Genomic DNA, 24667 nt, shown 5'->3' on the forward strand with positions numbered 1-24667 from the left:
GAAAGGGGAGGGGGGAAGGAACATTCCTCCCTGTTTTAAGATTCAAGGAGTTTGAATCACAGTGATCTTCCAGGGTAACCCAGGGAGGGAAAGCCTAGGAGAGGCACCGGTGAGGGAAAGGGTTTACTTTCCTTGTGTTAAAATCCAGGGGGTGTGGGTCTTGGGGGTCCTCAGGGAAGGTTTTGGGGGGACCAGAGTGTATCAGGCACTCCAAGTCCTGATTGGTGGCAGCTATCAGATCTAAGCTGGTAATTAAGCTTAGAGGAATTCATGTTAGTATCCCATTTTTTTGAACTCTAAGGTTCAGATTAAGGAATTATGCCGTTACAGTGCTATACTAAATTATTCATAATAACAAGAGTGGAAAAGAGATGGGGAATGATAATGTGGTCAAACAACGGGCAAGGAAGATGATTTTCCATGTGTTTTGTGAATGGAGAAAGTTTTCCAAAGCAATTAGTGATGCTTTTGTGTTTGAAAGTTGCATACAAAACAAAAACAATAGCTGGTGACACCCAAAGTAAAGTTTTTATGAAGATTCATTTGCTAAATCAACCTTAAACTGCCATAGCCAGTGCTGTGGAATTCCTTTATTGTCAAAGTGCAAACCTTTGCTTGCAGGAAATCCTATTCCATGCCAACTATTCTTGACTGCATGTACAATTCATAGGATGGGTGGAAAGAAAATCCCTGAATATTTAACATTTTTAATTAATAAATATTTAAAATGTGGGAACAAACAGCAAAATGTATTAAGTGACTACGTACAACTGGAATATAGTGTAGATCTAGAAATACTTATACTGTTCTGCATATAAATTCAAGGTACTGTTTAGTGTCTTGTATTTAACAAGTACTGACCTTTCATGATTTCTGTAAAGATTCATGATTTAATTACTTATTTCTATCTCATTCCTGTATATATTAAGTATTACCTAAGTAGAAACTTGCTAATTCAAACTGACTGGCAGAGCCATAGAAAATTAATAAATGAATAAACACAAGCAAAGGATGCACTTTCTCATGTATTAGACAAGTACAACTTGGTTTTAATTATTTTAAAATTCATAATGTAGTGGATTAGGAAGATTAATTTTATAAAGTTAACTCTGTATTACTATTATGAAACCTCACTACAGAGCTCTTCTATTAAAACTTTACTGAGAAGTAGAGAGAGCATTTATTTGCTCAAATTTTAATAAAATACAGGAGGCAGAATAGAGGGGACTCAGAGAAATAGGAGGAGGAGAGAAGCTGAAGGGAAGATAGCAAATCAAGGGAACCAAAAAGCAGAAATAGTGATGGTTCTAACCGTGTATTCTTTCACTGAGTGATGTTAAATAAGATAGTGAAACAAACCAGAATGAGGTGAGCAGAATTCATGTGCCTCTCATTATGACTGATGCTCTTCATTTTGAACCCAACTTTAACTCTCCACACAAAACTTCTATTATTATTGCAAACTTTTACATCAAGAATGAGTACTTAGGGGATTTGTTAACTTCATAACTGTGACACTGAGGCTAGAGGGGGGAGGGAAAAGCCCAAACTCTGTGTCTTACTTTCCTATTGTCCCAGGGCGGGAAAAGGCTACAGGACAAAGGGAGGGGGAATCTCTTGTGTGAGCTGACTAGGTGAATGCATAGCCTCGGGGAAGCTAGATTGCCTCTCCGGTTGTATTCAAGGAGTGAAGTATAGCATCGCCCAGGCTCACCCAGGGAAAGGGGATTAATTTTATAAAGTTAACTCTGTATTACTATCATATAGCAAAGTACATGAGAGCTCAATCTCCTTTCATCACTCAGTATCAAAGCAAAATGAGCACTTGCTGGAGCTCCCCTCTCCTGCATCCTGTGCACCAGAGCCAGTGTGTTGAGACTGGCTAAATCTATCTGGAGTGGAAAAGAAGTCCTGATTTGCCAGGCCACTGGACGACCCTGCTGTGTGTTCCACATCATCCTTCTGCTCTACTTCCTTGTCTACCACTTCATCACTGGATTTGACTCTTCTGGCCACTGCTTACAGTCCCCCTGAAGTATCCATGGGGCTCTGGCAGTGGAGGTGTGGTCACCACCAAGGATGGCTTCCAGCTCCTTATAGAAATGGCATGTCTTCGGTGCCTCACCAGAGCAATGGTTGGCCTCCCTTGCTTCTGGCATGCCTGCCTCATCTCCTTGAACTTAGCATGGCACTTCTGTGTGTCCCTTTCATGCCCCTTCCTCTGCATGCCACTGGTAATCAGTTAGTAGGTATCAAAGTTTCCACAGCTGGAGTTCAGCTGCTACTCCACAGACTCTTCTCCCCATAGACTCAGCAGATCCAACAGCTCCAGTGCGCTCGACGCGGGAGAGCATCTGCTGCGGAAAGCTGGATTGGTCAGCTGGGAAGATGCAGTGTGAACTGTGCACACCAAGCAAACAGGAAGAGGAATTTCAAAAATTACCAGACCTTTAAATGGAGAAGGAGCACGGAGTTCAAACTGCTGACCAGACAGTCAGAATGGACATTGTGGGACACCTCTTGGAGGCAAATTAAGGTGACATAACCAAGCACAGTGTCAGTACTGATGCTGTGCCATTCTGACTGTGTTGCAAAAAGCTCTCTGCTGCTCATTGAGGTGGTTTTATTATGTTGGTGTGGCAGGGGATTTACCTTGGCAGGAGGTGCCTTTCAATGCGTACACCTCCACCATTTTATCAATGAAACTTGACTTTTGTAAACATATGTGTGTAGTGTAGATAAGGCCTTACTGAATGTTATGGCCAATATCTTTATCACGCCAGCCTTCTTAATTCTTTTAGCACCCCAAAATTTTAGCCTCTGAATAAATGCTCCCTTTAATTCCTTGCTCTCTTTCATTAAATCACTTATCTCCCAAAGTGAGACATTTCTCAGTTGATTTCTCTAGGTGAGACTGAGCTTATCTTTGTGCTATTTTGCACTCATTTTTTGGCTACAATTACTTTTCTCTCTGTGGTCACCTATGGATCTTATTTTTTAGAGTTTCAGTGGCCTTCAACAGTCTTATGCTCTGCCATGCATTGTTTTACACAGGTATTCAAAGTACTCCCCTCTATTCCCCTTATGTTACTGAATAGGAGACACTTCTGTACTATAATTTAATAACATAGTTTTTTTCTTATTCTTGCATTTCTTGTCTAATACTATTTGTCTGGTTTCCTTTTCCATGCAGTTCCACTCTCCCCCTGCCACTTCCCTGGGGAATCCATAGAGACCTTCTTTAGATTGAACCCATCCCTCCAGTGCCCTGAAAACCACCTCAAATTTAAACCCTTACAATACCATTGCTAAACTGATGGGTTGTGATCCTTGACATTAAAACTGTGGTTAAATGCTTCAGCTGAATGGAATCCAAGTCATGGCACCACTAATGTTGGGATTATCTCCAAGACCTTTTCCACTTGATTTATTCAGAATACTTTGTCCAGTTCTTGGAGAATCCTTCGGCCAGTTCTTTGAAATCCAAAACACTCAGACTCCAGATTTCATTAGTCAGGTTCTCTTATGTGGCACACAGCAAAGCTATGCTGAGTGGATCAGACTCAAGCATAAGGGTGCGTATATAGCATACCACACATCCAAAATTACACAGAAAGCCTTTTTCTGAATACACATTTGAACATTGCATTTCTAACCCTATGTTGCACCATATGCTTCATGACTGGCTTGATTACTTTTCAGGAACCAACCCCTGTACAGTATGCTCTGTCCCATGTACTTTTCATGCAGAGCCTGGTCTTTACATTCCAGGTTTATCTTGTCCATGGTCCTGAGTATCAGGGTATTCCTGCTTATTTTAGCTAGCACAGTCATCCTGACTCCACCGTACTGTTTGCAAAGCCCCTATTTACAATTCAACCTTCCATTCACCTTCCCAGTCATGCCCACTAAGAAATGAGGTAAATTACTTCTGTCAAGCCAGGCCTAGATGGTCCAAGTGACAGAGCCAATGGTCAAACCAACCACTGCCAGAAGAACTGTTTTGAGAGCAAATGGCCCTTTCAAAACCCATCAAGGTTCACAAATGGCAATTATTGACAGTGTCCAACATCCTTTCATCTATCCTAGATGTACATATTTCTTTCATTAATTGGCTGTATCAGTTTAAGATGGTTTGATGAATAACTACATTGACTTCACTTGAAGCATACTTGATTTGTACTGATATAAATGGAAAGGGTATTATGCTGTACATATCACCTGTGGTACTTAGCTACTGTACATCATGAAAAGCCTTGAAAGAAAATTCCAACTGTTGGAGATTCAGTGCATGAACAAAAAAATTACTCCAGACTGCTTACATGAATCAATTTGACTGAAAACTGATGCTTGACTCATTATTTTTCAGACAGAATATACAATAATAAACACAGCGGAACTGAAGATCATCTTCACAGGTGCACAAAGAATTTTTTGCATTTTGTGATATGTTGAAATGTTCTGTGGCTCAGCTAAATAAAAGGCGGCATTGCAGTTCCATGTGGCTATGAACAAAAGTACATTACCAATGATTTAAACATTTTTCAAAGTTTTGTTTTCATCAGCGCTAATACATTATTTAGTGATGCAACACACTCTGAGTATAGAACGTTATTTGTATTTGAGATGTGGATCCAAGTCCTTACTGGCCAACCTAATCATAGGGAAATTTTCAAAGAGGGTGAAAATTGCAAAATTTTCAGAGGCCAAACGCGAGGTGTCTCACATTATATCTGGTGATAAAATGGGAGAGCTGCAGGAGGAGCAATTGTTCAGGGAAGCATGACTACCTTCTGGACACTGCAGCAGGGGTAGGCACATATGTTGGTGAAAAACGTTGTAATGTGTTTGGGACATGAGAGAGATGGACACAGAACACATGGCCCCAGCAGAAGAGGTTCAGAGAGACTGCCATGCAGCAGCCCCATATCCTTGCCCTGGGTTGAGGGAGTTGGCTTTCATCTCTCAATGTCGGTGACACTTAGTATGAAACCCAGTTACTCAGACTTTATGTGGGACAAGTGGATTTCACCCCAGATTAATTAGGAAATGCTTCAGGAGAATGTGCTCTCCGTATTAAGACAAGTGCATCCAAGATCATGTGTTATGGAAATTCTAATACTGCGAAACAGGTTGCCCATTGCCATAGTGCCTTGTTTGGTCTCATCTCATCATTTATTTCTCATACTACAGGTTAATTCTGGTTAGTGACTGACAGTGTAGTGTTGTTGTGAATGAAATGTACTTTGGGAAATTTGTATGCACATTTTATAGCTTGCAAAATAAATAAAACAGAGGGGCTTGAGGCTCTGAGGATATGGAAGTAACTAGATGTCACTTTCAATGTCTCATCCCTAAACAAAGAGTTTTAGATATATACAATGAAACTTCATAGCCCAAATGTTCTAAAAAGAATTACAATGAGCAGCGAGATGGCAACTGCAGGAAAGTTTTACTGATTCAGTGCACAAAAGGAAGACTGGTTTTGTGCCCATTGGGATGAGTCTGGCTAACACTTGTAGAGCATAGAAAATAATTCCAGTCAAACTCCCCACAGTATTTTAGACTCAATTAAGAAAATGGAAGCATTTAAACAACAATTCTAGGCTTTTCTTTCTGATGGCTTTGCTCATGATTTTCACAGGCAGGCAGTGAGCAATACACTGTTAAAATGGTGTTTCACGTAAAGCAATTTTATATATTAGTAATAATTAGCTCTCATGTGACAATTTGCAGCAAAACATCTCAAAAAACTTTCCAAAGGAAGGTAAGTAGCATTACCCACATATTATAAATGAGACCAATGAAGCACAGAGATATTAAGGCAAACATTTCTATCAGTGTTTATTAATTTTGCTTGCCTCAATTTTTGTGTGCCTAATACCTGCCATAGTCCCTCTTTTTCATAGGTGCTGAGAAACTACAGTGTCAATAGACTTCATGTAGGGTTGTGGGTGATCAACTCTGAAAATAATGCTCTGGTTGTCTAAAATTGGGACCTCAAATTTAGAGGGTCATGTTGGAAATGTGGAGTTGGCAAAAATCAGTGCTATATAGTGGAGTATAATTTATGGATAAGAGCGGCTAAAAGCTGTATCACCCATCTTCAATGGAGCAATTGAAAACCAAATCTAAAGTGACTAAAGTCATTCTCAGCTCCCAGAAATTCACAGCTGGTGTTATATAGAACATAATCTGACATGGATTTTTTTTGTTGTTGTTATTTTGTAAGACACACATCAATTATTTAAAGTTAAATTTAACAGCAAATTGAAGTTAATATAAGGATATTGTTCACAGGTGAACTTTTTTCATAGGGTTATTTTTTTTCCAGCATTTAGATTATAGTAGAATATAATGTGCTGAGCAGTTTCCAAACACAGAGAGAGCCCCTAAACTAAAACAGAGGAAGGGAAGGGAAAGGATAGAACATAACAAGCAAAGTCATTGTGATAAAGGGCGGGGCAAGCTTTATTAATGATGTTTTGGTTGTAGCTATATTTTAAATTAAAATATATCCTCTTAGTATATCAAAAATTCACTTCTGCATTATTGACTATCTTTTGCTTTTTATACTGTAGTTATAGAGCACAATGTGACTCAAATAGCCTACAGCAATTTGTCATCAAAAGTAGATTTCTTCTTGTGAATGACAATGTGGTCTTGTACACATTGGGAATACTGTCTGTTTACCAAGTGCAGCATTTTTAGTTATTTTTTCTTATAAAGTTATTTGAGTTGTGTTTGTGCTTGAACTCTCAAGGCCGGGAAGATGCTCCTTCCTAGTAACTTTGTCTCATTTAAAATATATGAGCTACCAGAGACAGTTCAGAGAGTCACCTTCTATAACCTAGCAAAGAAAAAGTGGAAGTTTTAAACAGATTGCCTGGGTGTTTGTTTTGCTGCATTTTTTTTAAATGGAGAAAATATAGGAAATATCAAGTATGTAGGAAACATGCCTTTAAACATGGCCTTAGTTACTATTTTCTTCAACTGAGTTGAAGAAAAGTAAGAAATAGTGGAAAAACCAGTTTCTTAACTTTTCAGTTTTTCCAGTCAGCACTACTTAAAGACATCCAAGTTTCCCTGGAATAATCTATTTGCAGTTAAAGAATAGAAGCCCTCTTCTCCTTATTCCATCATCTTTTGTTGCATGATTTCTGTTTCTATATTTTTTCACCCAGAATTACCATTGCTACTGGCAGTTTCAACTAGCTAAACTGAGTCACAGAAAGGCCAGCTATGGCAGTAGATTATCCATGGCTAAGGGAAAAATGTATTTTGCCATCCCTGGACCCCACCCATTGCCCCGAGCTCCCTTCTGCAGCCTTATAGCCCATGCCTGCCCTGCTCCTTGCTTCTTGATCATGGCAGTCACTGAGCAGTGTCTGCTGGGCAGGTGCACAGTTAAGAAGGCAGTGATGCCACCACCTTTACTTCTGCACTGCTGCTGGTGGCAGCACCAGTGTCAGAGCTGGTGGCTGGAGAGCAGCAGCTGCTGGTTGGAAGCCCAGAGGAGCTGGGGCTATGAACTGCCAAACCTAGAGCTGCCAGGGCTCAGCCCAGGCAAGCCCTAGCACAAATTAGGTATTGACACTGCCTCCTCTCCCCATCCGCTGCACCCTGAGTGGGTGCCCACCTTTGGAATGGGCTCTCAAAGGAACCTCTTCATTATTCCAGACTTGCTCACCTGCCAGGTAAGCCACACAGCTTCACCACTTCCTTAGACTGGCCCTCTGGGTCTTCAGCACTCCTGCCTCACACTCTGTCTCCATTCAGTGAGTCCAGCTAAGACAGAGTCCTAATGGAGACTTGTATGCATTTCAGGGGTTAGTGTGCCTCACCAAGCATTTGCATTCACACACTCACACTGTTGTCCAAACAGTCAGCTTTATTAACCGACTGGAACATCTCGTAGAAAGCCCCGAGGGCAGTACAAAGAGCTGAAGGTTAAAGCATGGCTCATTCTAGTTAACTCAGAGCTTGGCCATGCTGTAGTTAAGCCCTTGGTTCAAGTTCTATCTGTCTCCCTCCATTTTACTTCCTTTGATTTCAGACTCCAGGTAAGAACTGAATCTCCTTCCAGCAGCCAGCTCTTATCACCACCGCCCCAGTCCTTTCTTCTCGAGCTGGGGAAATGCTGTTCAGGCTCCTTAAACATAGGTAGGGAAGTCCATGTTTCTCTGAGTTGTTGGTTGCTAAGTGTCAATGTCTGGACAATTGGCTTTGCCATTGTCATCTCAGATGCACCATTGATATGAGGACCTAAGGCCCATGCCCCTTCTTTTCCAATGACCCATTTAATCCCAGACAGCTAGGTGTCATTCGCACCTGTATCTTAACCTGCTCTAAGAACAACCATCCTTTTCCTACCCACTAGGTAACCATGAAGAACAGGAGAAACTGAGGTGCACATGGATTTCATAAACATATTACATAATAATCCCACTTAGTCACAAAAGATTGGCTGTTTTGTGGTGTGTTCTCTGAAGTGCCCCACATGCTGACCTATGGCATACAGATGGGGGTTCCTCTTTGCAGCTTTTTGAGCCTGTGCCACTTTCATTAAATAATAATTGGCAGGGCTGTCCTTAAGCATAAGCAGCATACGTGGCTGCTTAGAGCACCCCAAAGTTTGGGGCACCCCTGGCTCTTATTGTCCACCCTCCAGCCTCTTCCTATCCCTGTTCTGACTCTTCCTGCAGGCTCCCACAGCCAGCTGCTGCAGCATGGTGAGTCTTCCTCCAGAGGGGATCTATAATGTAAAAATGAAAAAGTCTTCCAGCCTGCCAGACCTATTAGCACAACATTGCAACTGTTAAAGAGCCATTCAAGTAGTAATGAAACCATTTAACAGGAATTTGCCAATCACTAGGTATATAGTGTCAGTTTCTGAATTTATTGACAAAAACAGTTGTGCATTACTGCAATATTTACTCAGAACATGTTAGTCTACAGGCCCTTAGTTGAAAATTTGCTTTAAAAATATTTCATTAGTGTGTTCCTGATCAATTGGAGGAGTGGTGTTAATATAAACAGAAAACAATTATCTCATCTCAGATTCATGGACGACAGTGTACTAATTGCCGAAAGCACCAACCAACTGCAGAGCATGCTAGGAAGACTTGACAAGAAAAGCAGTCAGATCAGCCTGAAAATGAACCACTGGAAACAAAATACATATGATCAGATGTCTTACGAAAAGCCCAAATACTGGTAACTGGAGAAGAAATTGAAGAAGAGGAACAGTACATATATTTAGGCCAAGAAGTTAATATGCGCCAAGATCTGAATGGAGAACTCTTGTGAAGGATTTGGGGAGGATGGTATGCATTTAATTCCATCAAGGACATCCTCAAAGGAAAAATCGACAAGACCACACGTACAAACATCTTCAGTTCAACAGTGCTGGCAGTGAAACGTGTGCACTAATGAAGAGAGAAGAGCAGCAGCTGTTGGTAGCTGAAAGGGCAATGGAATGCACTATGTCGGGAATTTCCCTTCTGGATCGCATCCCAAATGTCATGATCAGAGAACGCAGCAGTGTGAAAGATAGTGTCGTGGGAAGCAGATATAACAAGATGCAATGGGCGGGTCACACAGCACGGCTCACGGACTACAATCATTGCTGAGTGGACCCACAAGAACAGAAAAGACCACCTGGTTGGCCTTCAAGAAGATGGGAAGATGACATTGTTAAACATCTTGGACGAATGTGCAGAAGGAAGGCAAGAGTGTGAGAAGAATGGTGGACGTGTTGTGATCAGGCAGTCTTAACGACAGATCAGCTGAAACTTATAAAATCACATCTCTAAAAAATCTTGCATAGATTTTAAGATGCACAATTTGAGTATTAATCTTTTGCCTTAAATGCTTGGATCTTCAGCCATATAGCTTTTTAAATAAATCCCTTAAAGGACCACCCTTATCTAAAATACACATTTTAATTTTAATTACTATAGTACAAAAAAATTTGCTTCCAAACTCTTCCTGTCCATCCCTTTCTCCCTTCACTACCCTGTTGAAGAGAGCCCTTAAAGGGACAACACCCCTTTCCTGCTAGATAGCTGGACAGACAAATTTCCCTTTCTTTAGTTGATCAAATAGTTAGAAGTAGTTTTAAGAGAATCATAAAATATCAGGGTTGGAAGGGACTTGAGGAGGTTATCTAGTCCAACCCCCTGCTCAAAGCAGGGCCAATCCCCAGACAGATTTTTGCCTCAAATCATCCTCTCAAGGATTGAACTCTCAACCCTGGGTTTAAGCAAGCCAATGCTCAAATCACTGAGCTGTCCTTTCCCTCAGTCTTGCATGTTGAACCCTCTAGCAGAATCTGTACCTTACTAAAGCTATAAATCCTTTCTTATGCCTAAAATCTTTGGAAACATTTTTTAAAGTTGGTGGAATTTCATAAACATGTCTATTGTTATGGAGATCACACAAAGTAAATTAGTGTTCCCTTTTTCTAAAAACAACGAACATTGTTATGAACACACTAAACCTCTGTGATAGATTAATTTAAAAATGTTTTTGTTTCAGTGAGTTAAATATGTAGCAATCTGGAATGATTACTTTATGAGGGCTTAAGAGTATGTTTAAAATATAAATCAGCTTAGAAATACTGATTAAAAAAATGTAAAACAGAGAAGAACAGCATCATGTATTCCATAATATTTAATCTTGTATTCAGCAGGACAGCTGACTTGCCCTTTCTACAAAGTGTTTGCAAATAAATCTCTGACAAACTTCAGGGTACATCAAAAAACCTATGCCTGAGATTTTTATTCCCAAATTTAGTGCTTTTAATTAGATACCTTCTGCATGCCCAGTCCTCACCTTCTGGCATGCAGTGGAAAACATGCTCCATTTTCTTTAGGAAGAAATTGCAGAAGAGTGTTTTTTTTCAAATGTCCTTTGCTTCATTTGAGTTCAAGGATTTGGTTGGAAGCGGGTGATCAGAGAGTGGGAGGGAAGAGAGGAGGGAGATCATGGGGAGAGGGCAGGGCCTGGGGCAGAGCAGGGGTGGAGTATGGGCAGGGCCACAGGCAGGCTGGGAGCTAGCATCTCCAAGCAGCAGCTTCACTCACCACCCATGACAGCAGGTAAGAGCAAGTTGGCTCCCACACACCCAGTGCTGTATTCACAGAGCTGAATGTGTAATTGGTGATTGAGTCACTAGCTACCCAAGAATCCCACTGTAGTCCAGCGGTTTGGGTACTTACTAAGCATGTGGCTGAGATTAATTCAACTCCCCCTTTTGTTTGCTTAGGAGGAATTTAAAGAGCTGTCTGCCTCTTCTCAAGTGAATGGCCTAATTGCTGGATTAGGAGGTATTCTGATGTGGGGGAAACTCCATTGGCCTTTTCCGTTGGAGGTGTTCTACTTTCATTCCATATTCATTGCGCCAAAGAGTCAGAAAGCAAAGCAAGCATCCCTGGTAGTTGAGTGCTTTGTGTACTCCCCAGGTCAGGGATGGTTCTGGTTCAAGTTCCTTTTGTTCTTGCTGAGCAGATTTGATCCTTGATCTCTTAGCCCTCAAGAGAATGGCTAAGTGATGGGCTGGGAACTATGCTAATGTGTGGGCCCCCTGATGTGCCTGTGTAAACTAATCTACCTTCATTAAGAGAAATTGTGCCACTGTTAGTTATTCCCAACCTTGGACCCAAACCAGTGGTTTGTATACTTGCCTAAAACAGGAAGAGTTGCTGGTTCAAATCCCCTTTGTTTGCTGACACTGGATTTGAACTGTACTCTCTCACCTCTCAAGAGAACGACTTAGGCGCTGGATTGGGAGCTATTCTGATGTGAGAGTTCCCTCAATCTTTCCTCTTGAAGCTGGTCTACTGTCACTAAATAGTAATTGGGCTAGAGCAATTAAGGAAATCACTTTGTGGTTTGGGTACTTCCCCTAGAATAGGTAAATTGCAGTTCAATCTCTTTTCTGCTGGTACAGATGGGACTCGAACCTTGCTCTCTTATATCTCAAGTGAATGATCCAAGTACCAGACGGGGGAAGGCTATGAAAGGTTCGGTCATAGAGACCACCTTAGGACTGTCACCTGATGTGCTGAGACTACCTCTGAGCCTGTTTTCACTACCAGTTTGGGCCTTCAGAACCCTGTCTTCTCAAGTCAGATCCGTTAATCTGCTGCAACACAGACCCAGGGTCTGATCCATGCCCCCAAAGCTGCAGATTTAACCGAAAACAGCTTAAGAAGTGCTCCTGTCTCCAGCACCCAGACACCTGCCTCGCCATGGGATTCAAACGCCAAATGAATCCATTTTACTCTGTATAAAGCTTATACAGGGTAAATTCATAAATTGTCTGCCCTCTATAACACTGATAGAGAGAGATGCACAGCTGTTTACTCCCTTAGGTATTACTTACTTTATCTGGGTTAATTAATAAGCAAAAGTGATTTTATTAAGTATAAAAAGTAGGATTAAGTGGTTCCGAGTAATAACAATCAGAACAAAGTAAGTTACCAAGCAAAATAAAACAAAACACGCAAGTCTAAGCCTAATGCATTCAGAAACTGATTACAGATAAAATTTCACCCTCCGAGATGTTCCGATAAGCTTCTTTCACAGACTGGATTCCTTCCTAGTCTGGGCCCAATCCTCTCCCTGGTACAGATCTTGTTAGCTCCAGCTCAGGTGGTAACTAGGGGATTTCTCATGACTGGCACCTTCTTTGTTCTGTTCCACCCCGCCGCCCTTATATAGCTTTGGCACAAGGCGAGACTCTTTTGGCTCGCTGGGTCCCAACCCCTCCTTCTAAATGGAAAAGCACCAGGTTTAAGATGGATTCCAGTACCAGGTAACATGGTCACATGTCCTGTAAGACCCCCCCAAAACTTCACTCTTCCTGGCCTGACTCATAGGAAGGCTTGCAAGTAAATAGAGCCATTTACTCCCAATTGGCATAGTTGACGGGAGCCATCAAGATTCTATAACCACCATTAATTGCCCACATTTTGCATAATTACAATGGGACCTCAGCGTTATATTTCATATTTCTAGTTTCAGATACAAGAATGATAGATTTATACAAATAGGATGACCACACTCAGTAGATGCTAAGCTTTGTAATGATACCTTACAAGAGACCTTTTACATGATGCATATTCCAGTTACATTATATTCACGCTCATTAGCATATTTTCATAAAATCATATGGAGTGCAACATCACAGAGACACTCTGACATTGGAGCTCCCTCAGTCTTTTCTGTTGAAGTTGTTCCACTTAAACTACATGTTGACTGGGACAAAGCCTATCTCCAAGTCCCTCTGTGGTATCAGGATTATAGGACTCCTCTGGGGTGTGAGTAACCCTGATTCAAATCCCCCATCTGCCAGTGTAGAAGGAAGCTAGTGCTTGAGTTACAAGGGCTTGTCACAGAAGTGTAGACCATTTGGAGTGAGTTCTGCTGTCTTAATTCACTAGTAATTGGGCTCACACAAAAGACCTCAATCATTCTTTTGTCCCCCCAGTGCCTAGGCTATGCCCCCAGACTGTAGGATACCTCAGGTCACCCCCCAGCCCTCTTCTCTGACCTGGGTGTGAACTGAGCTTACTCATGGAGAGCCAGAGGTGAGCAGGTCCTGTCCAAATCCCCTCTCTGGCCCAAGAAGACAATGGCTGCTTGAGAAAGAGAGATGGTTTGGCCAAAGATGTCCCAGCCCAAAGGGTAGTCATCAGAAATCCCTATATAAACCACCATTGAACAATGCAGACTGGTTATGTGAACAAGGATCTCCAAGAACCCAACCATGTACCCCTAACCACCAGATTACAGTATGACTCTCACTCAACTTAGCCAAAAGAATGTTTGTCAGGTGGAACTGCTTCAAATGGGAGCCCTGCCATGCTATGTACTAAACATAAAGGCCTACATTTGGGCTGCAGAAGAGCACTCTTTACACTGCTGGCCAGAAGGCCAAAGGGGTGGTGGTGGTGGTAGGGGGGGGAATGCAAACCAGCCTCTCCCACATACCAGGCTTTAATCTCAACCACAAGGCTGTGGGAGGGGGAGCCAGGCCTGCATTTGGTACAAAACACAGTTAACTCAAGTGGAACAGTGTCAAGGAACCTCTGCAGCACTATAGCCCAAAGACCAGGATACACTCTAGTGCCTCAGGACTGCCCTTTCCAAACCACAGACCAAGAGGAGTTGAACCAGCAACTCCTACACATCAAGCCAGACGCAGATTAGGGGTTTGTGGGGCCCTGGTCCCCTCCCCACTCTGTCCATCTGCATGTGCTCCTGCTGGGGAATTAGGGTTGGGATGCAGGATCTTGCCCCCACTAGCATCTCCCACCCAGCACTCCTGCTGGGCAGGTGTCTTACAGTGCAGGGATTTGCCTAGCTCAGCCACCTCGCCTGACACTTCTAGGAAGCGGGTTTGGGGCACGGGGGCTTCTCGGCAGGAGTGCTAGGTGGGTGAGTGGAGCACGGCAAGCCCCTGTGCCCTGACACCAGTAGGAGCACGGGGTGGGTGGAGCAGGTCCGAACAATAGGCTGCCCATTTTTCTGCCTCCTCCCACCCCCAATTGGCCAGAGCCTCTGGTCATGGGCCCAGTGGCCAGGGCCAGCTTTAGGTCAATTCAACCAATTCCCCTGAATCAGGCCCCACGCCTAAGAGGGCCCCGTGCCCAAGCCCTGGTACGGCTTATTGGCAAGAGCCGGTGCGCCGTACCGGGGTGGCCCGGCTTCCCAAGGGGGCAATTTAAAGAGTCTGGGGCTCCCAGCAGGGACTGGCGCCCCAAGCCCTTTAAATTGCCACCAGAGCCCCTCCGCTTCCCCAGGGCTTCCTCTGCTATTTACAGGGCCGGGTGGTGGAAGCAGGGGAGCCCTGAGCCCTTTAAATAGTGGCCCAAGCCCCAGGCTGTTGCTGCTATCCCGATGGGGGAGGGAGGAGGAGGAGGAGGCACTCACCATACAGGATGTGCTGTACCCCCTGTACCTGCACCCCCCTGCCTGCACCAGCGCCGCACCCCCTGTCCTGCCTGTAGCCAGCCCCGCACCCCCTGTCCTGCCCACAGCCAGCCCCGCACCCTCCTGCCCACAGCCAGCCCCGCACCCCCTGCCCTACCTCCAGCCCTGTACCCCCTGCCCTGCCCGCACCAGCCCCTGTATCCAGCCAGCCCTGCACTCTCTGCCCTTCCCGCCCCAGCCCTGCCCACACCAGCCCTGCACCCCCTGCCCTGTCTCCAGCCAACCCCTGCCGCACCCCCCCCCGCCTGAAGCCAGCCAGTCCCGCACTCTTCTGTCTCCTGCCCTGCCAACCCATACCACACCCCTCCTGTGACCCTGCTCGAAGCCAGCCAGCCCATCCCACTCCCTCCGTCTCCAGCCAGCCCCGCACCCTTTGCCCTGCATGCAGCCAGACTCTACCTCCAGCCAGCCCCATGTCCACTGGTGCCTTGCAGTTCTGAGGGCAGTAACCCTGCACACCTCCTTCAGTGAGGGGCGGGGGCAGAGAGCAGCTGGGACCCACATATGTGCACATCTTAGGGTGATCAGACAGTGTGAAAAATTGGAACGGGGGTGGGGGGGTAATAGGATCCTATATAAGAAAAAGACCCCAAAATCAGGACTGTCCCTATAAAATTGGGACATCTGGTCACCCTAGCATACCCCCAGGGAGTGGTAGGGACCCACAGATGTGAAACGGAGCTCATTTCTAGTTCAGGCCCATCCTTTTTAAAAAGAACTTTAGGTAGGGTTAACATACATCTGTATTTTCCTGGATATGTCAGGCTTTTTGGTTCTTAAATCTCCATCCGGATGTATGGTAACCCTACTGGTACAAAAAATACATACTGAGGCACATCCATTAAATCAGAACTTTTTATAGGGACCCAGTTGTTAAGAAATAAAGACTTTTTTAACATGTTTTTTTTTGTTTTGTTTTTTTTCAGTCATTCCTAATGGGGCCTCACCCAAAATGTTTGAATTGGGCCCTGCACTCCCTAAAGTCAGCCCTGCTAGTGGCTAAGCCACCATTTCACCAGCATTGGAGCTTAACCAACAGCAAGTAGAGGGAAGCTTACCATGAGGCTGACCCAAAGAATAGTTAGGTCAAGTGGAACAGTTTCACTTTACACAGCCTCATTACACCAGCCCAAAGTTTAGATGCACAGCCAGGGTGCAGGAGATACTGCTTTCTTAAGGGGTACAGGGCAGCATTGAACCAGCATTGCCCACATCCTATGGGCATAGCTGACCCACTGGCCTAGAAAAGGCACCTTGTTTGCTTGCTAACCTAAAGAATAGTAATGTCAAATGCAGCAGTTTCAAGAGGCAAGTGGTGAGGGGGCACCTCCCCCAATTGCAGCAGGTACAAGAGGCCAGGGGAGATGTGCCAGGCTGCTGCCTTTGATGTGTGCTGCCCAAAAGAGTGCCTGAGCTGTGCCTGCCCCGATGCTCCCACACCCACTCGCCCCCCCCCCCCTTGAAGCACTGCCCCCTGGCCAGGCTGGAAGAGGGAGCTGTGGGAGGGAGTGTACACCCCCCCCCGCCTTCCTCGTTCTCTCCTGTGTTGTGTTAGGCAAGCAGATCGCCTGAGCCTGATATGGAGCTGGCTTGAGGCCCCCCCCCCCACCTCATCCACCCCCCACAACCCACACACCCTGCCCAACCTTCTTTCTCTCCCCACCCCCCGACCTGCACAGTGCTGGTCTGAGCCTCTCTCTCTTCCTCCCTGCACACAGGTGACCCGAGCCCCTCTCCCTTCTCCCCGCCATCCCCCTGCTTACCCCTTTTCATGGCTCTGGTCCTCCCTCCCGTGTGGCACTGGCTCAAGTCTTTATCTCACCCTGTGCAGAGCTGGCCCAAGCCACTCACTCGAGTTCCCCTCCTCACCTGTGCTGGGCTAGCCCGAGTCTCCCCACTCATTCTCACCCGCAAGCCCCTTTTTCACAAACCTGGGCATTTGTCCCAATTACTCTTGGCCCCCACCCACCCCGGGAGTCGGGGCCGGAGAAGGGAGTGGGAGCTGTGGTCCGCAGTAGAGCCAGGGGTCCGTGGTTGGCTGCAGCTGGGCCAGAGCAGAGGGCACATCAGAGCTGGCTGGTGTTCCCACCGCACATGGGAGACTGAACCGGGACCCTCTGCAACCCCCGAGCATTTCTCTGTGCCCCTCTATGGCAGTGCACCCCCACAGTTTGAGGACCACTGCCCTATGCTGTAGTAAGAGCAGCCTAGGGAGCCTGGGCAGCTGTAGGGAGTCCCGAGCCCAGCGCCTGCCCTGGGGGCAGTGTGCCTGAGAGCAGCCCGTGTTAAGGTGACCAGAAAGCGTGTGTGAAAAATTGGGACGGGGGGGGGGTAATAGGAGCCCATATAAGAAAAAAGGGCCCCAAATATCAGGACTGTCTCTATAAAATTGAGACATATGGTCACCCTAGCCCATGACCTTACCCCCCGGATGCCCCTTACCCCAGCTGGAGGATCCAGGGCTCCCCACAGCAGCCTAGACTTCCTGTGCAGCTCTTAACATGGCCTAGCTTCTGGCCAGGTCAGGTGGCTCAGCTTTGGGGGAAGGAGAGGTGCCGGGAGTGGGGGCCTGTGGCAGGGAGGATGTCGGGGAGCCTAAATGTTTTTTGTGCTCAGGGCCCCAATAAATCTTAATCTTCTGCTGCCCTGACTTGCTCACCTGCCAGGGTAAGCCACATGGCTTCACTGTCTCCTTAGACTGCACCTCTGGGCCCGCATCATGCCTGCCTCCCACCTTGAGCTCTGTTCAGTGAATCTGCTTGAGACAGAGTGCTGATAGAGTTGTGAATGCTCTTCAGGGAATAATGTGCTTCACCAAGTATTTGCACTGACACTCCCACAGAATTGTGCAGTCAACTTTATCGGTCAACTGGCTCACCACCTAGGAAGTCCTGATGGCAGTACAGAGAACTGAATGTTAAAGCACAACCCAGCCTGGTTGACCCAGAGCCCAGCCAAGCTGTAGTCAACCCCTTGGTTCAAACTCTGTCTGTCTTCCTCCATTTTACTTCCTTTGTTGAGCTCCAGTTGCCAGCTCTTATCATCCACCTCCTTATAACCCCCCTCCCCTGTTTCTTCTCAAGTTGAGGAAATGATGTTCAGGCTCCTTAAGGCCCAATGGGGCAGTACCTGTCCCTCTGAGTCGTTGGTTGCTAGGTGTCAATGTGCAGCCATTGGCATAGCCATGGTCTTCTGAGGCTCCATTTATGGTGTGTGTGTGGGGGGTGCTAAGGCATCAGCCCCTCTTTGTCCAATGATCCACTTAGTCCCAGACAGCTAGGTGTCATTCACACTTATGTATTAGCCTGCCCCAGGAGTAACAGGCCTTTTCCACTCACCAAGTAACAATGGAACCTAAAAGGGAAACTGAGGCATACATAGTTTTGATAAACATAGTACAAAATAGTCTGACTTTGCCACAAAAATGTACACAGGAACCCTCTTCCCCACCCCTTGGCAGTTTTGTGGGAACATTAGGCTGGTTTTCAACAATCTCACATGAAATAGAGGAGTCACCTGAGGATTCCCTAGCTGTGGAAACCACTAAGTGGTAGAAAGTGGATTACTTTATTCCCTCCTCTCCCCTGAGCCTGATCAGAAGGGATTTGAACAGGAGGAGACTGCATTTTCTCACATGATTACCCCTAGTCACTGACCTATGGGATAGGTTGATGTGGGTTGCTGTCTGCAATGTCTTAAGCCCATGCCATTTTCATTAAATAGTAATTGGGCCCATGGTTAGCCAAGAATCCCTCTGTAGTCCAACTGTTTGGGTGCCCACACAGCATGTGCGTGAGGCTGGTTCACCTTTGCTGTCAGATTGCTGAGGAAGGACTTGAAGAGCTTCTCCCTTTTCTTGAGCAAATGTCCTACCTGACAGCTACCGTGCAGTTGGGAATCAGTTTGGAGTGGGCAATTCTACTGTGGGGGCTACAGTGTGGCAAGTAGCCAACACAATCATTGACCAGTTGTTATCAAGGGTAGTGACTCTGGGAAATGTGCAAACCATTGTGGATGGTTTTAATGCACTGGGGTTCCCTAACTGCGGAGGGGCAATAGACAGAACGCATATCCCTGTCTTGGCCCCGGCACACTGGGGAGGCCAGTACATAAATCACAAGGGGTACTTTTCCATGGTGCTGCAAGCACTGGTGGATCACAAGGGACATTTCACCGACATCAACATGGGATGGCTGGGAAAAGTGCATGATGTTTGCATCTTCAGGCACTCTGGTCTGATTGAACAGCTGCAGGAAGGGACTTACTTTCTCAGACCAGAAAATTACTGTTGGGGATGTTAAAATGCCTATAGTTATCCTCGGGGACCCAGCCTACCCTTTAATGCCATGGCTCATGAAGCCATACACAGGCACCCTGGACAGTAGTAAGGCACAGTTCAACTATAGGCTGAGCAAGTGCAAAATGGAGGTAGAATGTGCTTTTGGACATTTGAAAGTGCGCTGGCGCAGCTTACTGACTCGGTTAGATTTCAGCACAACCAATATTCCAATTGTAATTGCTGCTTGTTGTGTGCTCCACAATCTCTGTGAGAGTAAGGGGGAGACATTTATGGTGGTGTGGGAGGTTGAGGCAACTCGCCTGGCAGCCAATTTCGCACAGCCAGACAACAGGGTGATCAGAAGAGCGCAGCAGGTCGCGCTGTGCATCAGAGAAGCTTTGAAAGCCAGTTCCATGACTGGCCAGGCTACAGTGTGAAAGTTCTGTTTGTTTCTCTTGAAGTTACCCACCCCCTATATATATGAAAGGAAATAAAGTCTAAATTGTTTTAAAATTGTTTTTTATTATTTGTTGCACAACACATTGAGAGAAAGCAGAAGGCAGACTGGGGTGGGGGGGAGTTAGGGTGGTGTTGGAGGAGGGAAGGACAAGTCAAGAAACCAAATCAAAAGTTTGCGTATGCCAGCTTTCTGCTGCTTGGGTGATCCTCTGGGGTTGTGTGTGTGGGTCCCCATAGCCTCTCCCCCCTCGTGTTCTTGGGCGTCTGTGTGAGGAGGCTACGAAACTTGGCAAGAAGGAAGGGTGGTTATACAGGGGCTGCAGCGGCAGTCTGTGGTCTTGCTGCCTTTCCTGCATTAGATCCACCATACAGTGGAGCATGTCAGTTTGCTCCCCCATGAGCTTGACCATAGCATCCTGCCTGCTGTCATCACACGCGTCCCTCCTCTCTTCATGTTCCTGTAATGTTTTACAGGACTCCACAATTGTTTGCCTCCATGCATTCAGCTGGGCCCTATGAGTGCTTGGAAAACATGTCTTCCCGAGTTTGTTTTTTCCACCTTCTAATCTGGACCAGCCTCTGGGATGGAGGAGATATGGGACACGTTGAAACATTTGCACTGTGGGAGGAGAAAAAGGGAGGGTAGTATTTTAAAATATACATTTCAGAGATCAAAGGGGACACTTTGGTATGAGTAAGCCATCACACACAGCTGGGCAACAGGATTCAGCTTGCAGGTAGCCTAGGGGCACGTGGGGTACTGCTTCTTCTACATTCATTTCAATGTTTTCAAACTACTGGGACCCCTTTGCCATAGCCAGCAATGCCTGGTGGATTTGCCATAAAGGAGGGCCTGCGGGATCTCTGGGATGATCACTTCACACAACCCCCAACACTCTCCCCCCCGTCACCTGCACCCACCGCTTGGCTCTGATGAGGCTCTGAGAAGGGATGAGCCCTTTAAACTATACACGAAGATCCCAGCGTGGCTGGGTTTCCCCCTCGCCTCCCCACCATGTGTCTCCAATCAGGCTATTAGGGGGAGGCTATTGGGTGCACGTTAAGCATAGTTCCTCACTAGGGGGGAAAATGGATTTCCCACTTGCCGCCTGTGCGCTCTCCTCTTCCTCTTCATCCTCCATTGACCCTTCCTCCTCTCTCCGCGCAACTTCCCCCTTGCAGGTATCCATGGATAGTGGTGGGGTAGTGGTGACATCACCCCCCATAATTGCATGGAGCTTACGATAGAAGCGGAATGTATGGAGCTGTGACCCAGAGCACCCGTTTCCCTCTCTGGCTTTTTGGTACGCTTGCCTGATCTCCTTGATTTTTGTACGATACTGCTCTGTGTCCCTAGAGTAGCCTCTTTCCCTCATGGCCCTGGAGACTAGCGTATGTATTTGCGTTCCTTTTTTTGGAACGTAGTTCTGCCATAACAGACTCATCTCCCCAACATGCGATGAGATCCAGTACCACCCACTTGGACCATGCTGGGGCTCGTCTGCGAATCCGGGACTGTGTGATCTCTTGTGATGGTGGACTCTGCATGGTCGCCTGTGATGATGGACTGTGCTGACAGTCACCTGTGCTGATGGCGACCAAACAGGAAGTGAAATTCAAAAGTTCCTGGGGATTTTCCTGCCCACCTGGCTAGGTCATCAGAGTTGAGAGTGTCTTCCAGAGCGGTCACAAGAGAGCATTATGGGATAGCTCCCAGAGGCCAATAATGTTGAATTGCATCCACAATACCTTTAACCCAGGATTGCGATCTCGATTTAAGTGCGACTCCACTTGTCGAGGTGGATTACAGAAATCGATTTAAAGATCCCTTTAAGTTGAAAAAGCCAGTTTGCTCATGTAGACGGAATCATTTTTTTTCTGAATTAACTCGGCTAATTCTGAAGTAAAAGACTAGTGTAGACCAGACCTAAGTCCCTTTATGGTATGAGGGTTATGGGATGCCCCTGGGGTGTGAGTGACCCTGGTTCAAATCCTATTTCTCTGCCACAGTAGAGGGGATCTGAGGTATAGGAGTTTGTTACTGAACTGTGGGCTATCTGGAGTGAGTCTTGCTTTTTTAATTAACTAGTAATTTGCGGTGATGGTGGGGCACAGAAAAGACCCCAATCACTCTTTTGTTCCCATCCCCCCTAGTGTGTAGGATAAACATTGAGGCTGTGGGAGACCCCAGGTCACCCCCCCTTCTCTGGAAGCGGTGTGAACTGGAAGTGCCCAGGGAGAGTGGGCAATCCCTGTCCACATCCTCTCCCAGTCCAAAAAAGACAATGGCCTCCAGTGAGAGGAGGTTTGGACAAGGATGTCCCACTCCAAAAAGTAATCATCCAGGAGGTGGGAAATCCTGTGCAAACTGCTGCTGAATGAGCAGACTGGGGTTTTGTACCAGACTCTCCAACAACCCAAGTCAGTACCCTAGTATCCAAGTACCCATCCTACCCATCAGAATACAGAATGATTTTGACTCTTGACCTGGCAGAAAGAATATTTAAATGAGGCAGAACAACTTCAAGCTGCAAGACAGTGGGAGCCCTTCAGGTCTATGCACCAAATACATGCACCCACAGCCATGGTGCAGAAGAGCCCTCTTGAAACTGCTTCTCAGCCATTCAAGCGGGGATTTGAACCAGCCTCTCTGCTGGCCGCTCGCCCATCCCCCCAGGCACCTGCTGCCGTCCTGGGCTCCCCACCTATCACTTCTGCCTGTGCTGCCTTCCTGGGCTCCCCACCCTCAACTCCTGCTGCCTCCTCCCCATACCATTGCCCCGAGCTCACTTCAGCACCCTTGCCAGCTGATCCTGGTGTCTGGAGAGCGGTGGCTGCTGGCCAGGAGCCTACAGGTGCCGGGGCTATGAACTACCAAGCCTAGAGGTTCCTTGGCTCAGTTCTAGTGAGCCTCAACACAAATTAAGCTCTGACATCACCTCTGACCATCACGCTCTGGGAGGTTGTCCACATTGCCCACCCCTAAGGCTCGCTCTGTCTACTGCCCTCCCCAAAATGAGGAAGTAATAAAAATGCACTTAATGCTTACATGCTGATGCATATATTACAAAGCAATATTCACAGGATTGATATTGATAGGCTTCTTCCTGAGGAATGATATTATTGACTTTTTGGAGATGAAAGCTATATGGCTTGTTGCTCCTGCTTTTTCTGCTACTTCAGCTTCTGATTATCCCACAGAGGTATCTTACAAGTGGAATTTAACCTTTTGACTCTCATGTCTTCACTCTCGTGTGTGAGAGAAGGGTTCCTTAAAACATCTGTAAAGGTGAAGAGTTGGTGACTTGTTTAATTAAAAATGAAATGCGAAACCCACTGACTTTGTTTTCCATGGAAAATATTTTGCACAGATGTCTTACTTCTGAGTACATAGCCCATGTCAAAAAATCCCTGGAGCAAAATAACTATAGCATTAAATAACCATGTGTCTCCTGGAATGCAATCAGCTGCAAATCTCTAGTAATCTTTCTCAGTCAAGACTGCATAGTTAATGATACTTAGTGAGAGCTAGGCTTCCACAATGATTGCATTGAGCTACAGTTTCTCCTTCTTTGCCCCATAATTGATATAATCCTATCCTGTACAGGAAAATGGAATGAACAACTATCCAGCTTTCCATATTTGTCATCCTTATTTAAAAACAAACAAACAATCTTTTGTATAGCTTATCTTGTGTGTGTGTGTGTGGAAATAATTTTTAAATTATTACAAGAAACATGTTAATTTGTTCATTGAGCATAATAAATACTAGTATGTATTTAATGAAAATTGCCCCAATTATGTTTAAGGAAATGATTTTCTAGTTTTTACAAGATAAAAATCTCTATTTTATCATGTTTCTAACAATTTGTTTTTATGGACAGGGTTGCATTTTTGTCATTTGGCAATAGTAAAGGATCACAATTCATCTTTTCTAATACCTTACTGAAGACTTTATTAGGATAACAAGACAGTAGGGTTTTTTTTTTTGAATAAACAAGGTTTAACTGAAAATATTTTTTCTCAAAAGTTTGATATTTTTGTTGGAAAAAATCAAAACAACATTTCACTATCACAATTTTCAGGGTTTTTTAAAATTCTTTAGTTTGTACTAATGGGATAGTTTCTATTTTCTGTTTTTATTTCTCCCCTTTTATACCTACCTCAGAGGAGACTGGTAAAATAAAAACAAAGAATTAAAACAAGTTTTTGTTTTGAAAGTTTTCATTTTGAATTTGTCAAAAAGTAAAAAAAAAAAAAATCAACTAATTTTGTTCAGTATTTTGAGAAAAAAATAAATTAAACCAGTATTATCCCAACAGCTGCACTTTTTTTCTTTATTAATTGCATAGGTTCTACCTAAACCCTTTCCCCATACTCTTCTGCCTAGCTTTCTGCTATAGTTTTAAAGAAACTGTATACTTGTCCTGACATCTCCCCCACCTCATCTCTACACATAGCACCACCCCTCACACATCTTTAACAAGAATGAATATTTAATAACAGATTATGGCCCCAGATGGCTTCATCGCTAGCTCAGGACATCATCTGACCCAAAGGATGATGTTGTCCAGTTAAATAATTTGGATTCACAAACACCAAGGTTATAAACTCTTGAGCAATGACTCCAGTCCCGTCACAACAGTATATTTCCCTTTTTGTAATGTGGTTTTTAAATATTTCAAGCAAAGTGGTTCTTACTCTTTCCTTTGGAGACTATTCTACTATCAAAAAGAACTCATTGGTTGAAAGATTTTCCTCATATTGAGCTTGTTTCCTGTTTTGTTTTGATTTTTTCCCATCTAATTATACTCCATTGTTACCATTGCTGCTGAGATTTCAAATTCAGTTGAACTGCCTTGTAAATAGAGAAAGATAATCTGTTTCTTCTGGATGGAATAGCTACATCAGTTTCAATCATATGATCCC

The sequence above is a fragment of the Chelonoidis abingdonii genome, chromosome 6 (genome assembly GCF_003597395.2).
Source record: "Chelonoidis abingdonii isolate Lonesome George chromosome 6, CheloAbing_2.0, whole genome shotgun sequence".
Taxonomy (NCBI): domain Eukaryota; kingdom Metazoa; phylum Chordata; order Testudines; family Testudinidae; genus Chelonoidis; species Chelonoidis abingdonii.